Source organism: Solanum stenotomum, chromosome 11, assembly GCF_019186545.1.
Source record: "Solanum stenotomum isolate F172 chromosome 11, ASM1918654v1, whole genome shotgun sequence".
Classification (NCBI taxonomy): Eukaryota; Viridiplantae; Streptophyta; class Magnoliopsida; order Solanales; family Solanaceae; genus Solanum; species Solanum stenotomum.
The window spans coordinates 21,887,523-21,900,532 of NC_064292.1; positions in this window are offsets into that span (position 1 = coordinate 21,887,523).

The window sequence follows — 13,010 nt, forward strand, 5'->3', positions numbered from 1 at the left end:
ACCGTTTGGCAGTTCGCCAACGTCCCCCTTGATCGCCCTTAATTTTGTGTTTTGGCTGAGTTAGAGTTTGTAACTTTTGGCGCGAAGCATGAGCTCGCCAAGTTCACTCGGTGACTCACCGAAAATCTCCCTTGATCGCCCTTTCTGTGCCCCTAACCCCTAAAACATACTGCAACTTTTGGTGGGATAGTATGAGCTGTCGAGTGGTGTCGACGATTCACCGAAAGACCCTGCATATCTCTGATCTGCCATTTTTCTGGAAAATTTTAAAGTCAGTCCTTTCGGCGAGCTCGATCTAGCTCGCCTAAGTGTCTCGGCGACTTGCCGATCGGTTCAGCGAGTCTTTCCGCAACCTATTTTTTTGCATTTTTCTTGAATTGTTTCTAACTTTTTCCGATGTGTGTTGCAGATATGGCTAGGACCAACTTGGACGAGAGTGGTATGGCACCCCGCAAATAAGCACGGGGAATCGTGATTAATGAGGCAGCAATTGCTCCTTTGAAAAAGGGCAAACAAGCTCCTCCAAAAGGAGCCATGGGAAAGGGCAAAACGCCCGTAGCTGAGATACTAGAGTACAACTCCGGAAGTGATGGAGAATTCTTTGATTCTCAGGCTGCATTGTCTGAGCCTGAGGATGACCAACCTCTTCAATCCCGGCGAGCTGAGATTCGTGCCAGAGGTCGTCAAGGTCCGTCTAGGATCCCAAAGGCTACCCCACCTGCTGATGACACAGTGCTAGCTCCGGCACAGGCAGTGATTCAGCACCACCAGTTTAGGGTCCTCCTCCCCGGCTACTCAGCAGGTTAAAGGCCAAGGGACTTAGGACCATTCTCAACGAAAATAGATTTTCCACAGATAGTGTAGTGGACAGGTTCCCTAATGTGAAGGATACTCTCTGGTTCCATAGGTTTGAGCAGTTTACCAGGTCCCGTGGCCCTATATTGCTACATGGTTTCAGATTTTTACGTGGCATACAACGACCTGGTATCGAAATGAAAGAAGAAGGTTAGTGCCTTTAGAACGGTAAAATTTGTGGTGGTTCAGGAGCAGACAGTGGGATGCAGCAACGATCATATCAATGCTGCACTTGACCGAGCTATAAGGTTTGAGCATAAGTACGAGGGCTTAGCTACAACACAGACCCTTGATGACCTAAAGAGTTGGCTTGCTCCCTTCACTTCTGACACCACCCCGAGGTGGATTGAGGCAGGAGTTCCCATCGAGAAGAAGGACTTGAACATTGCCGCTCGGTATTGGTTCGGGTTCATCAACAATTCTATCATGCCCTCGCAGAATGAGTCCATCATCTGCCACCCAAAATCGGCCGGTCTCGGATCAAGCATCGCATCTTCCACCAATATATCCGGTGTATAGAGGCCGAGTACACACGAGATGAGGTGGATAGGAAGAGAGTGGCTCTAGTAGATGCATCCCCGAAAGTTAATGTTGAGTCTATACCTGCAGAGGTATCTGTGCCTACTCAGGCCTCCGGGCCTTCAGGTACATCCACTTACACTTCTTCCCAGGCTCCTGGTTCTTCTGTTGCTTCCAAACCTACCAGGACCACTCAGGTCATGATCCTCAAGATGGGCCACCTAGCCCATTCTGCCGATGTGCGGGTTACCCAACTAGAGGCTGATGTTCCCTGGATGATTGATAGGGCTATTGCAGCTGCGTTGACACCCCTTCGAATGTCGATTGATGATCTCACAATGAGGGTAGAGATCTGTGAGAGAGGACAGGGGCTTACTTCAGAGGTGACGACTTTGGAAGGTGAGGTTTCCGATTTGAGGAAGGACGCAAACTACTTGAAGTTCACAGACTTCACTTCTCTGTTCGAGGGAGCTGATTCTTAGGGTGTTCCGGGCAGTTCTGATATGCCTCCGGCTACCACCGGAGATGTTCCCATGGAAGATGTGGTTGTTACTGAGTCAGAGGCAGAGACGGATGAAGAGCAGCTTGGGGAATGAGATGCGACTGTTTATGATGATCTAGCCGACTTAGAGGATGCTATGTTCGATACTACCTGACATACCTCTTTGAGAGACACCACTATGGCTGGGTCGAGTGCTGTTACAGCTGATGTGATATCAACCATTGATGCCCCAACAGATGGAGCGACTGAGTAGACATGATCTTTCTTTACCTCTCTCTGTAGTTTTTATGATTTTGATATTTTTTGGTTGCATTTGAGGACAATTGCTTTTCTTTTGTGGTGGGGTGAGGTATTTCCATACCTACCTCTTGTGAATATATTTGTATATTTATTGGGTTTTTTGTGTTTTAAATTGTGTGTTGATTCTATCTTGTGGATGTTTGAGCTTGTGTCTCCTTGTTATGAATGAGAATGGTTTTTGACCTATCTGGAAATTTTTGCCACCTCTTGTTGTGTGTAAATGTGGCCGATTTTGTGCAAATTTTAGTATCGGTTATGATCAATACCGATGACTTGAATAGTGCAGCTACGATGAGGCCAAATGAAGTTGCATAGACAATGTGTGGACTTTTTGCCTCTCATAGTGACTAGCCAATTATCGAATGAGTCTCTTTTCATGAGCATTGCACACTAGTGAAAGTGTGGAGCCTTGTTTGTTATTGGTGCCTATGCCTTGTGTGATGAGATTACTTTGAACCTTGTGTGATGATACCTAGAATTTACCCCGTTGGTCTGGTTGACTAAGTGATGCAAACTCTTGAAATGATCTTAGGCAACAAATTTGATGAGTGAAACAACTTGATAATATACCTCTTTTTGTGGCCAACCTTGTGAGATGTGTGAACCTTGCTTGAACCCTATTTGAGCCTTATCCTTTTCTTGGAAGAAACTTGAGCAATTGTGACCCCCCTTTATCCATTCACCCATAATCCTCATGAAGTGTGGTTCGTTTGAAAAACCTAAGTTGGGGGTGTGGTAAAAAGAGAAGGTAAATCAAGAAGTGTGAAGAATTCCTCTTTGAACCATGGTCTTGAAAAAGATGGAACCCCTCCATATAAAAAAAAAGAGAAAGAAAAGAAGAAAGTAAAAGAAAAAAAATGAAACAGTTGTGAAATAAAGTTGTGAAAGTTGCAAAAGAAATGGGGTGTCCAGTAGTCCATTGGAAGTTGAATAATGGGGTGAATTTTGAGCATGAGTAAAAATACTAAAGAAAAGGAAAAGAAGTGATGTTCATACCACATTTCATGAGGGTAGCAACCACTGAGCCTAAATGACCATACCTTTACACTAAGCCCCGTTATAAGCCTCAAAAAGACCTTTATGATCTTGAGTAAGCTGAAACGAATGTTGATTAGAAAATAAGGGCAAGCCTTTGGGTGAAGTCATGCACGTGTTCATCTTTGTGAGTGTGAGAGTCGTATGTGATTCCAAAAATATAAATTGTTGGAGAATAGTGTGTGAATATGGAATCATCTTTGTTGTGAGGCCATTTGAGTACCTTTGTTGAGCTTGAGCTTGCATTTGAAGCAAGTATTGTGAACTTGAACATCTTTGATAATGGTGAGTCACAATTTGAATCTTTGAGTGCACAATTGATCCTTGCATGAGTAAGTTGAATCTTGTTGTGTGCATTCATGGTGGAGCTCTGGGATCAGGGGCGGTTGATTATCCTGACCGATTGAGTCTTATGTAGCACTATTTGAGACATCTTTTTAGAATTGTTGAACTTGAGGACAAGCAAAAGTTTAAGTTGGAGGTGTTGATGAGTTCGAGATTTGGACTCATTTAGGGCTTTGTTTATATACATTTAGTGTCCTCAAATGATTAATTTATGCCAATAACTGATGTTAAATCCTTGATTTTCAGGAATATGGATTGAGGAACAAAGCAAGGACACTAATAGGCAAAAAGGAACAAAACAGGTTGAAGAAATGAAGATGCGCGAGCCTAAGGATCGCCAAGAGCAGTTGGCGTGTCACTGAGTGGCTCATCAGCCCGCCTAAAGTTCCAGTGTACCATGCTCTGAAGGAAGGAACCAAGTCAGTGATGAAAATGAGCAGTCGGTGAGTCGTCGAATGAGTCCGCGATGCCAAGATAGATCTCCCAAAGTTACAGACCTTAAAAATGCTAAATGCCAAGACGAAAGGATGATGGAAGAGACCAAAGGGCGGCTCGCCGAGTGGCTCGGTGAGCCCGACTTACTTCGCCAAATGAGATTTCATAGCTTATTTTTGGCGACTATAAATACGTTTTTGAACATTTTGTTTAGTATCTTTTATCCAAGGAAACAATCTTTAGAACAAAAATTATTGATTTCTTATCTTGAGACAGTTTTCTCTAGAGTTATTGCTTAGCTTTGAGAGATTGAAAAAATTCACTTTAGAGAAATTGGAAGTGGGTCTTTGAGTTGGAGCATTGTAAATATGAAATCACTCTTACCTAGTTGATGGATAATCAATTCGGTAATTGTTTTATCTTTTTATAATGTCTAGCTAAACCCCCAATTCTTAGGGTGTGATCATGTGATTATGGGATGATTTAGCTTATGGGTATTGCTAATTGTTAGTTTCAATGCTATTTAAAAGTGAGTTTAATCATTAATTGTGGTGTAATTTAAGAATTGTAGTTGCAAATGCAGTTATATGTTTGTGTTCTTGCTCGCTCGAGAGAGAGATTTTAGAACTAAGATTATTGATTGATGGTTTGTGGGTGTTGGGTTGACCCGGGTTCAGCTCGAGAGAGTGAATCCTAAACCCAATCCCACACATTCAACTTGAGAGAGTGAATGGATTACGGTGTGGGTTGCTCTTATTTTGCATGCTTGTTGATGTTCGAGAGAAATCACTTGATTCGGGGTAATTGTTTGAGAGAAAATTACCTCCCTTATGGCCTAGCCTACTCACTAATATCTAGCTATTTACTAATAGTTGTAATTACCATATGTCTATATTATCCTATAATCGATCACATCCCAAGAATCCGTCTCATTATTGTTCATTCGTATTGTTTGTGACTGTTTGTAGTTGATAATCAAAACCAAAACCCTCATTTGACATTTGTGTCACCCCTTAATTTGAATGATATCGTTATTCGATAATTTATACTTCCAAATTGAATTTGAAACATATACCGCTCCTTGTGGAATTCGACCCCAACTCATTTAGTTGGGTTTTATACTGATTTACGATTGTTAAACACCTAGAATTGGATGAGGTGTTCTTGAAACGTTAAAATCAACTACAAGATACTTAGTAGGAGAAATTCATTTCCTTTGATTCCTTATTGTGCGAGTTATTCATATCAAGTGCTATAAACCTCTAATCTATTCTTTCTGTGTTACGAGGTGAAGGTCGAGTTTAAGAGGGAAACTCCTACTTGAGGATGAGCTAGGGCGGAATTGCCTGAGCCCGTATTTGAGCATGATAATATTATTGAGCAGCACACTGAGGTGAGGCAACCAACAAACTCATGTAGTTTATTGTCAGGTTATTGGCTATATTGGATAGTGTCCCTCATTCTAGTGTTCGTACAGGTACTTCATGGTCTTCTATTACAATTGGTGCTGCACCTTCATTTTTGGGCATGGTCTTCTATTACAATTGGTGCTACACCTCTATTTTTGGGGCCTAGAGTGGGATTTCAGACTCCTGGTTTAGCTTCAGCGCCTTCCTTAGCACCTCCGATAGTTGGAGCTTCACCAATTTTTGCTAGTGCAACCATGTTTGTTGCTAAGAAGAAGAGTTTTGATAGATTTGTTAGATTGGCACATCCTAGGTTCGGCGACACATCTAGAGACAAGACTTACGACTTTTTGACTGAATGTCTGGAAAGATTGTTCAACTTGGGTATTTTGGAGTCCCATGGAGTGGCTTACACTTCTTATTAGTTTTCAGGATTGGCCAAAGAGTGGTGGAGATCAGTTCTTTTTTGTAGGTCTGTTGGTTCTCCTACTATGGGTTGGGGAGCAGCTACTGAGGTGTTCCTGGAGAGGTTTGTACCCTACAACCTTCGAGATTAACGTAGGGACAAGTTTAACACATTGGAGTCGGGCTCTTTATCAATTTTTGAATATGTGGCTTGTTTTCATGAGTTTTCCCGTTATTCCATGTCGAGTATTCACACAGAGTTTGATCTGTAAGTTGGTAAAAGGGTTCAATAGTTATCTTCAAGAGGCCACAACTTTTGTTTGCTCTCAGGTGATACGTTCCAGGGTATAATTGACCATGTTAGGATGATTCAGAGTATTCGACATACTAGACAGGGCGGTTATACCAAGAGGTTTCGTTGTTAGGGTCAGTTCATTAGTCATTCATCTAGAGGTAGAGATTATTCATGGCAGGGCTCACAAAGTTGTAAAGGTAGACTAGTGCAGGCCGCCGTTCAGAGTTCAGATGGTGTTAGTAGATCAAAGCCTAGTTAGGATGGTCAAGGTACGCATAGTGGATCCACATGTCAGGGAGGGTGTGCAAACTCTTTAGTTTACTCTCACCAAGGCTAGTCCCCATGGTTATTTTGTTTGTGAGGAGTTTGGGGACAAAGAAAAGGATTTCCCTAGACGTGATTCCTCTAGTATCCAGCCGGGGTCACAGGCTACTCATTCTACACCATCTACTTTGGCACGAGGTACTTCTCAAAGTGCTAGAGTTGGTGCCAAGTGAACCAATGATGAAGCTCGAGATGGTGCTCCTATTGGCGCACATACTAGTGGTGACCGCAGACAGTTCTATGTTATACCGAGTAGATCTGAGGCAGAGGCTTCAAATACAGTGATCACAGGTGCCATTTCAGTCTGTCATCATTCTACTACAGTATTATTTGATCCTATGTCGACTTATTCTTAAAAGTCTACTTATTTTTTTTGCAGGTATTTATCATGTATGTGAGTCCCTTACTGTTGCTTTTAGTGTCTCTACCCCAATAGGTGATTCTTTAGTGGTGGATTGGATGTACTGGGATGTGTAGTGACATTTGCTAATCGTGAGACCCTAGCAGAGCTAATTTTTCTTGATATGCTTGACTTTGATGTGATTTTAGGTATGGATTGGTTCTCTCCTTATCATGTGATCATCGATTGTTATGCTAAGATCGTGACCTTAGCTTACCTCGATTTACCTTGATTGGTGTGGAAGGGTGCTCCAAATTTCTATCCAAAGGGAGTGATATCATTTTTTGGGGTTCGTCGTATGATGGATCTTATTTGGCTCATATTCTTGATCTTAATAAAGATCCATCACCTTTGGAGGCCACAAGAGTGGGAAGAGAGTTCATAGATGTGTTTCCTACAGACTTACAAGGTGTGACTACTGACCGTGATATTGGTTTCGTGATTGACTTGGAGTTGGGCACTTAGCCCTTTCCATATCTCCTTACCGGATGGCTCCAATAAAGTTGAAGGAATTGAAGGCTTAATTGGAGGACTTGTTGTAGAAAGGGTTTATTTAGCCTAGTGTATCACCATGAGGAGCACCAATCTTATTTATGAAGAAGGATGGTATTATGAGGATGTGTATTGATTATTGACAGTTCAACAAGGCTACAATCAAGAATAAGTATCCCATTTCCCGTATCGATGATTTGTTTTTCTAGCTTTAGGGTGCGTCAGTGTTTTTCTAAGATTAACTTGAGATTGGGTTATCATCAATTGATAGTTTGGGATTCTGGTATTCCAATGACTTCATTTAAGATTCGCTATGGGCATTATGAATTTATAGTCATATCCTTTGGGCTGACATGACCTGGCTGATTTTATGAAGTTGATGAACCGAGTATTTTGGCCTTATTTGGATTCCTTTGTAATTGTGTTTATTAATTATACCTTGGTTTATTCCAAGAAAGGGGTAGAACATGTTCGTCACTTGAGGACCCTTCTTCACAGAATGAGAGAGAAAAATTGTATGCCATATTCTCCAATTGCGAGTTTTAGCTTGAGTCCATGACTTTCTTGGGTCATATGATTTCCAAGGAAGGTATTATGGTCGATCCGGCTAAGGTGGCGACAATTCATGATTAGGTGGTTTAGCGGGTTATTATCATCGATATGTTCAAAGTTTCTCTTCCATTGCAGCTACTGACTAAGTTAGCTTAGAAGATTGTGGTATTTCTGTGGACTGATGAGTCTGAGGCAAGCTTTCAAAAGATCAAATACTTATTGACCTCAACACCTATCTTTGCACTACCGGAGGAGGGTGTGGCATTTGTGGTATTCTGTGATGCTTCAAATGTTGGTCTAGGTAGAGTATTGATGCAAACAGAGCTAGTCATTGCCTATGTTTCTCGTCAACTAAAGGTTCATGCGAAGAACTACCCTACTCATGATTTAGAGTTATTGGTGGTGGTCCTCATTTTAAAGTTATGGAGGCATTATCTCTATGGTGTGAATTGTGAGATCTTTATCGATCATCGTAGCTAAAGATCTATTTTCTCAGCCAAATCATAACACGAGGCAGCGTAGATGGTTGGAATTGTTGAAAGACTATGACATCATCATTCTTTATCATCCATGCAAGGCAAATGTGGTAGCGGATTCTTTGAGTCAGAAGACTCCTAGCATGGGTAGCTTAGCCTTCTTAAGGTGGAGGAGAGACCTTTGGCATTGAAGGTTCACTCATTCGCTAGATAGTTGGGTCAACTTGATATTTCTACACCTCGGTGTGTTTTAACTTGAGGCTTGGTCTACGTTGATGGATTAGATTCGTGCCCACCAGTTTGAGGATGACAAGTTGAGAGTGATTCAGGACAAAGTAAGGTGAAGCTAAGTCGACTTCTCTTGATCTCGAGGGAGTGTTGAGGATTAGTGGTCATATTTTGTTCCTAGAGTGATTGGTTGGCGCATGATATTGGAGGAGGCATATTATTCTAAATATTCTATTCACCCAGGAGCAACTAATATGTATCATGATTTGAAGGAAAACTATAGGTGGTGTGGTATGAAGAAAGACACTGTAGACTTGGTGGCAAAGTTTTTAAATTGTTAGGAAGTGAAGTATGAACATCAAATATTGAGAGGTACAATGCAAAGGATTCCCATCTTTGAGTGGAAGTGGGAGTGCATTACTATAGACATTGTAACTGGATTACCCTTGACTTTGGGTAAATTTGATTATGTGTGGGTCATTGTAGATAGTTTGACCAAGTCTGCTTATTTCATATCGGTGAAGACTAACTATAATATGGAGCAGTTGGATAGGATCTACATTTATGAGATTGTTTGGTTGAATGGGGTTTCCATTTCTATAGTGTCTGGGGTGCGCAGTTCACCTCTCATTTCTGGAGTTCTATGCAAGAGCAGATGGGTACAAAGCTTGAGTTGAGCAACGTCTTCCATCCTCAGACCGATGGTCAGTCTGAGCAGACTATTCAGGTGCTTGAGGATATACTCCATGCTTGTGCCATGGACTTTGGTAGTCATTGAGACCAATCCCTAGCTTTTGTGGAGTTTTCGTAAAACAACCGTTATCATTCCAACATTCAGATGACACCCTTTGAGGTTTTGTATGGGAGGAGGTGTATATCTTCAGTTGGTTGGTTTGATTCATTTGGAGTTTGACCTTGGGGCACTAATTTGTTGAGCGACTCCGTGGAAAGAGTGAAGTTGATTCAGGAGTACCTTGTGACTGCATAGAGTAGGCAGAAGAGTTATTCAAATAGGTGTGTCTAGGATATGTATTTTTTCTATTGGTGTGCGGGTTTTACTGAAGGTGTCACCTACCAAGGGTGTGATGAGGTTTGGAAAGAAAGGGAAGCTCAGTCCGCAGTTCATTGAACCTTTTGAGATTTTGGGAAAGTTTGGAGAGGTAGCTTATTGATTGGTCTTACCTCCGAGCCTGTCAGCAGTTTACCCTGTATTCCATGTTTTGATGCTTAAGCAATGTCGTCATGATGATTCTCATGTGATTTAGTGGGATTTTGTTGCTTTTGATCAGGATATATCCTTTGAGGAGGAGCCATTTTCTATCTTGGATAGACAGACTAGACAGTTGAGATACAAGTATATTGACTCAGTAAAGGTGTAGTGGAGGCATCAACCTATTAATGAGGCGATATGTGAGGTGGAGTCTGACATGCGCCGTAGATACCCTTATCTTTTCTTCCCTTCAGGTATCTTATTTTTCTTTTCGTTTGGGGACGAACACATGTTTTAGTGGTGGATAGTATAATGTCTCATTTCTTTTCAATTTTCTTTTAATTTTGAAATGACCATTGTGCCCTTCCTTTAATATTTCTCATGCTTAGTTTGGGTTGCGGGAATGGTTGGCGTGGTTCCCGATGTGATCGGCTGTGTTTTTGGTGATTTTGCCCCTTTTGAGTGAAGAATTTTTTACATGGTTGACGTTGATCGACATTAGGAGTTCCGAGCGTTATGTGGGGATTCCGTTAGCTTTATTGAGTTTGAACGTCGAGTTTGGTCTAGTAAGGTGATCGGTTAGAGTCCCGAGACCTTAGGTTGTGATTTGGATATTTAGGTAAAAAGATGAATTTTTTGCCTAAATGGTTCCAAGGGGTATTTCGGTCATAACTATTTTTTTTAAACCGATGATTCCATTAGTTCCAAAACATATTTTATGATGCATATTCACTATTGGTTCGTGCTTATAGAATTCCGAATGAGTTTTGAGGGTCAAAAAGATGTTTTCAAGGTTGATGGTGCACAGTTGTAGTGGCAAAAAATTAGACTTGTAGCGATGAAAATGAGTTTTAGTGACGAACTATTGAGTTAAATATCTATTCAAACCCATTTCGTATTTTTGACATATTGAGAGCTAGAAAAGTCCGTTTGAGGTGATTTTTGATGCGTTTTTCTTTCATAATCATTGGTTAAGTATTTCTAGCCCTCTTTTACTCTTTTCCCAAAAATATCTCTTTCATATTTCATGATTTCTATCCATTAATTTGAGATTTTAAACCCTAAAGTATAGAAATAAAAAATTGTTGATTTGAAGGTCTATTTAAAATGTGTTTTCATTGATTTTCAGGATTTAAGGTCCTTGTATCGCGGGTAAATTGATTTTGACAAAGTTTTTCCAAAATTTCTCATTTTTACCGTATTTCAAATGTGGGTTTTTGGGTTTTTCTCCTAAAGTTGGAAAAGTAGTAAGTTCTTGATTTAGAGCTCAACTCTTATTTGTTTTTAATGGGTTATTCAACCACGAACTCTTCTTTGCTTGTATAGTTTGGTTTTCAACTAAAAATTTAAATTTACCCTTTTGATTTCTAAAGTGATTTTTGCACTATTTTACCCCCAATTTCAAATCCTATTAATATGGGAATCACTAGACTCTTTTTGATGAACTCTTTTCATTTTTGATAGTTAAGGATCATTTCGGTTAGCATGTGATTGAGGATTTGCTCTGGTAGTGTTCGGTGATGGTTTTGCCTTGAGGTAGGTTTGGCTTATCCTTTTCCTAGATTGGGATTGGGTAATTGATAATTCTTATGTCTTAGGCTATGAGATGAGATCATAACATAATTTTGGGCTTTGAGTTGCATTGTGTTTCCCATGCGGGGGCTTTATTCTACTGTGTTTCCCGTGTGGGGTCTCGTATGTATTGTTTATCCTATGTTGAATCCTTAATTATTGTTTTATTTTCATTGACAACATATGATTCATGAGTTGTTTGTGAGAGAGACTTGTAATGCTATTTGACTTGTAATGCCCGAGTGAGGGGCTGAGTTGGAAACTTTATAATGCTTTGAGTAAAAGAAATATTTTCTAAATGGAGCTCACTTATTTCAAATGACCTATTTCCCACTATTTCTCATATGAGGATGTATATCATGATTCTGCTGAGTTTGAAAACTTTAGAGTATTGATACATGTTGAGTTGATTATTGCCTTCATAATATAAATGTGTTGTGATGCATCCATCCTCATTCATCATATCATGTTCTTGGGAAATTGAGAAAAATGTTGAGATTCCTTTTGGGAAAGAAAATGAGACACCTTATTATATCCTTGGCCATGCTGAGGTGTCAAGTTAATGAGATATTGAGATTGTGATTTAGTATATGGACTGCGAGTCCCTTATGGATCCTTTTCTTGGAGCCTTAGCTCAACAGGGTATATACGACAGGTTGTACGACAATCTTGATTCCACTGTATCATCACATAATTGCATCATATCATTGCTTTAATCATTTGAATTGCTTGACTTGTCTGTGATATGGGAACTGTTGTGACCTTATGTGTTTACTTTACTTGCGTCGTTCATTATAAATTTGCGGCACCGATGCTGAAATGGGACTTTTGTGTATACAGGTGGAAGCATTCCTTAGTATATTTCATAAGTTGATTAATTCATTTAGCTGAGTCGGCCAAGGCTACTGAATACTTGTGGATTGTACTAACACCCTACTTCAGTATCATTTTTATGCAGATTCTAGTAAGGATACTCCCCGCAGTGGCTGATCGTTTCTAGCTTTGGAGATCTTTTTGAAGTGGTGGTGAGATCCTGTTCCTGGATCACTATTAGTTACATCATTTATTTTCAGTCTTTGTTTATTTTCGAAGATTTTCTATCATTTGTGGCTTGACTTTCCTTCGAGAGTAAGCATAAGTTTGTGACGCTGAACTGAATTCTCGATAGATAAGAGAAAATCGGAAATACCGCTTATCTCATACTACTCTCTCGATACAGAATCTAATGTTTTGAAAAAAAAAACAATACAAAAACTTTTCATGTCGAATTCGAAGTGCCATGCTACTATTACTTAGTATTCATATGGCGAAGGCATAGTTTTCTTTTTTCTCTCAAATAAAAACCTCATTGGCGCCAAGCGTGAGGGAATGCTATACGTTTGGTAAGTTGTCCTCCGGCCAGGATAAAAGATCCCATTGAAGCAGCTAATCCTATGCATATCCAATATTTTGAAAAAATTTCACTGATTACCCATAGTCAAGAATAGAATAATTGAGGGAAAGATATTAGGATGATTAAAAAAAAATGACTGGCAAAGGATAAATTGGCTAGTTCTCAGTATTTAATTAAGAAATCCAATTGTTGGTCATTAAAGAATACAAAAGAAAGAATTTCAAATTTACAAGATACGATCTATCTGGATCTAAAGTGTCAATTCC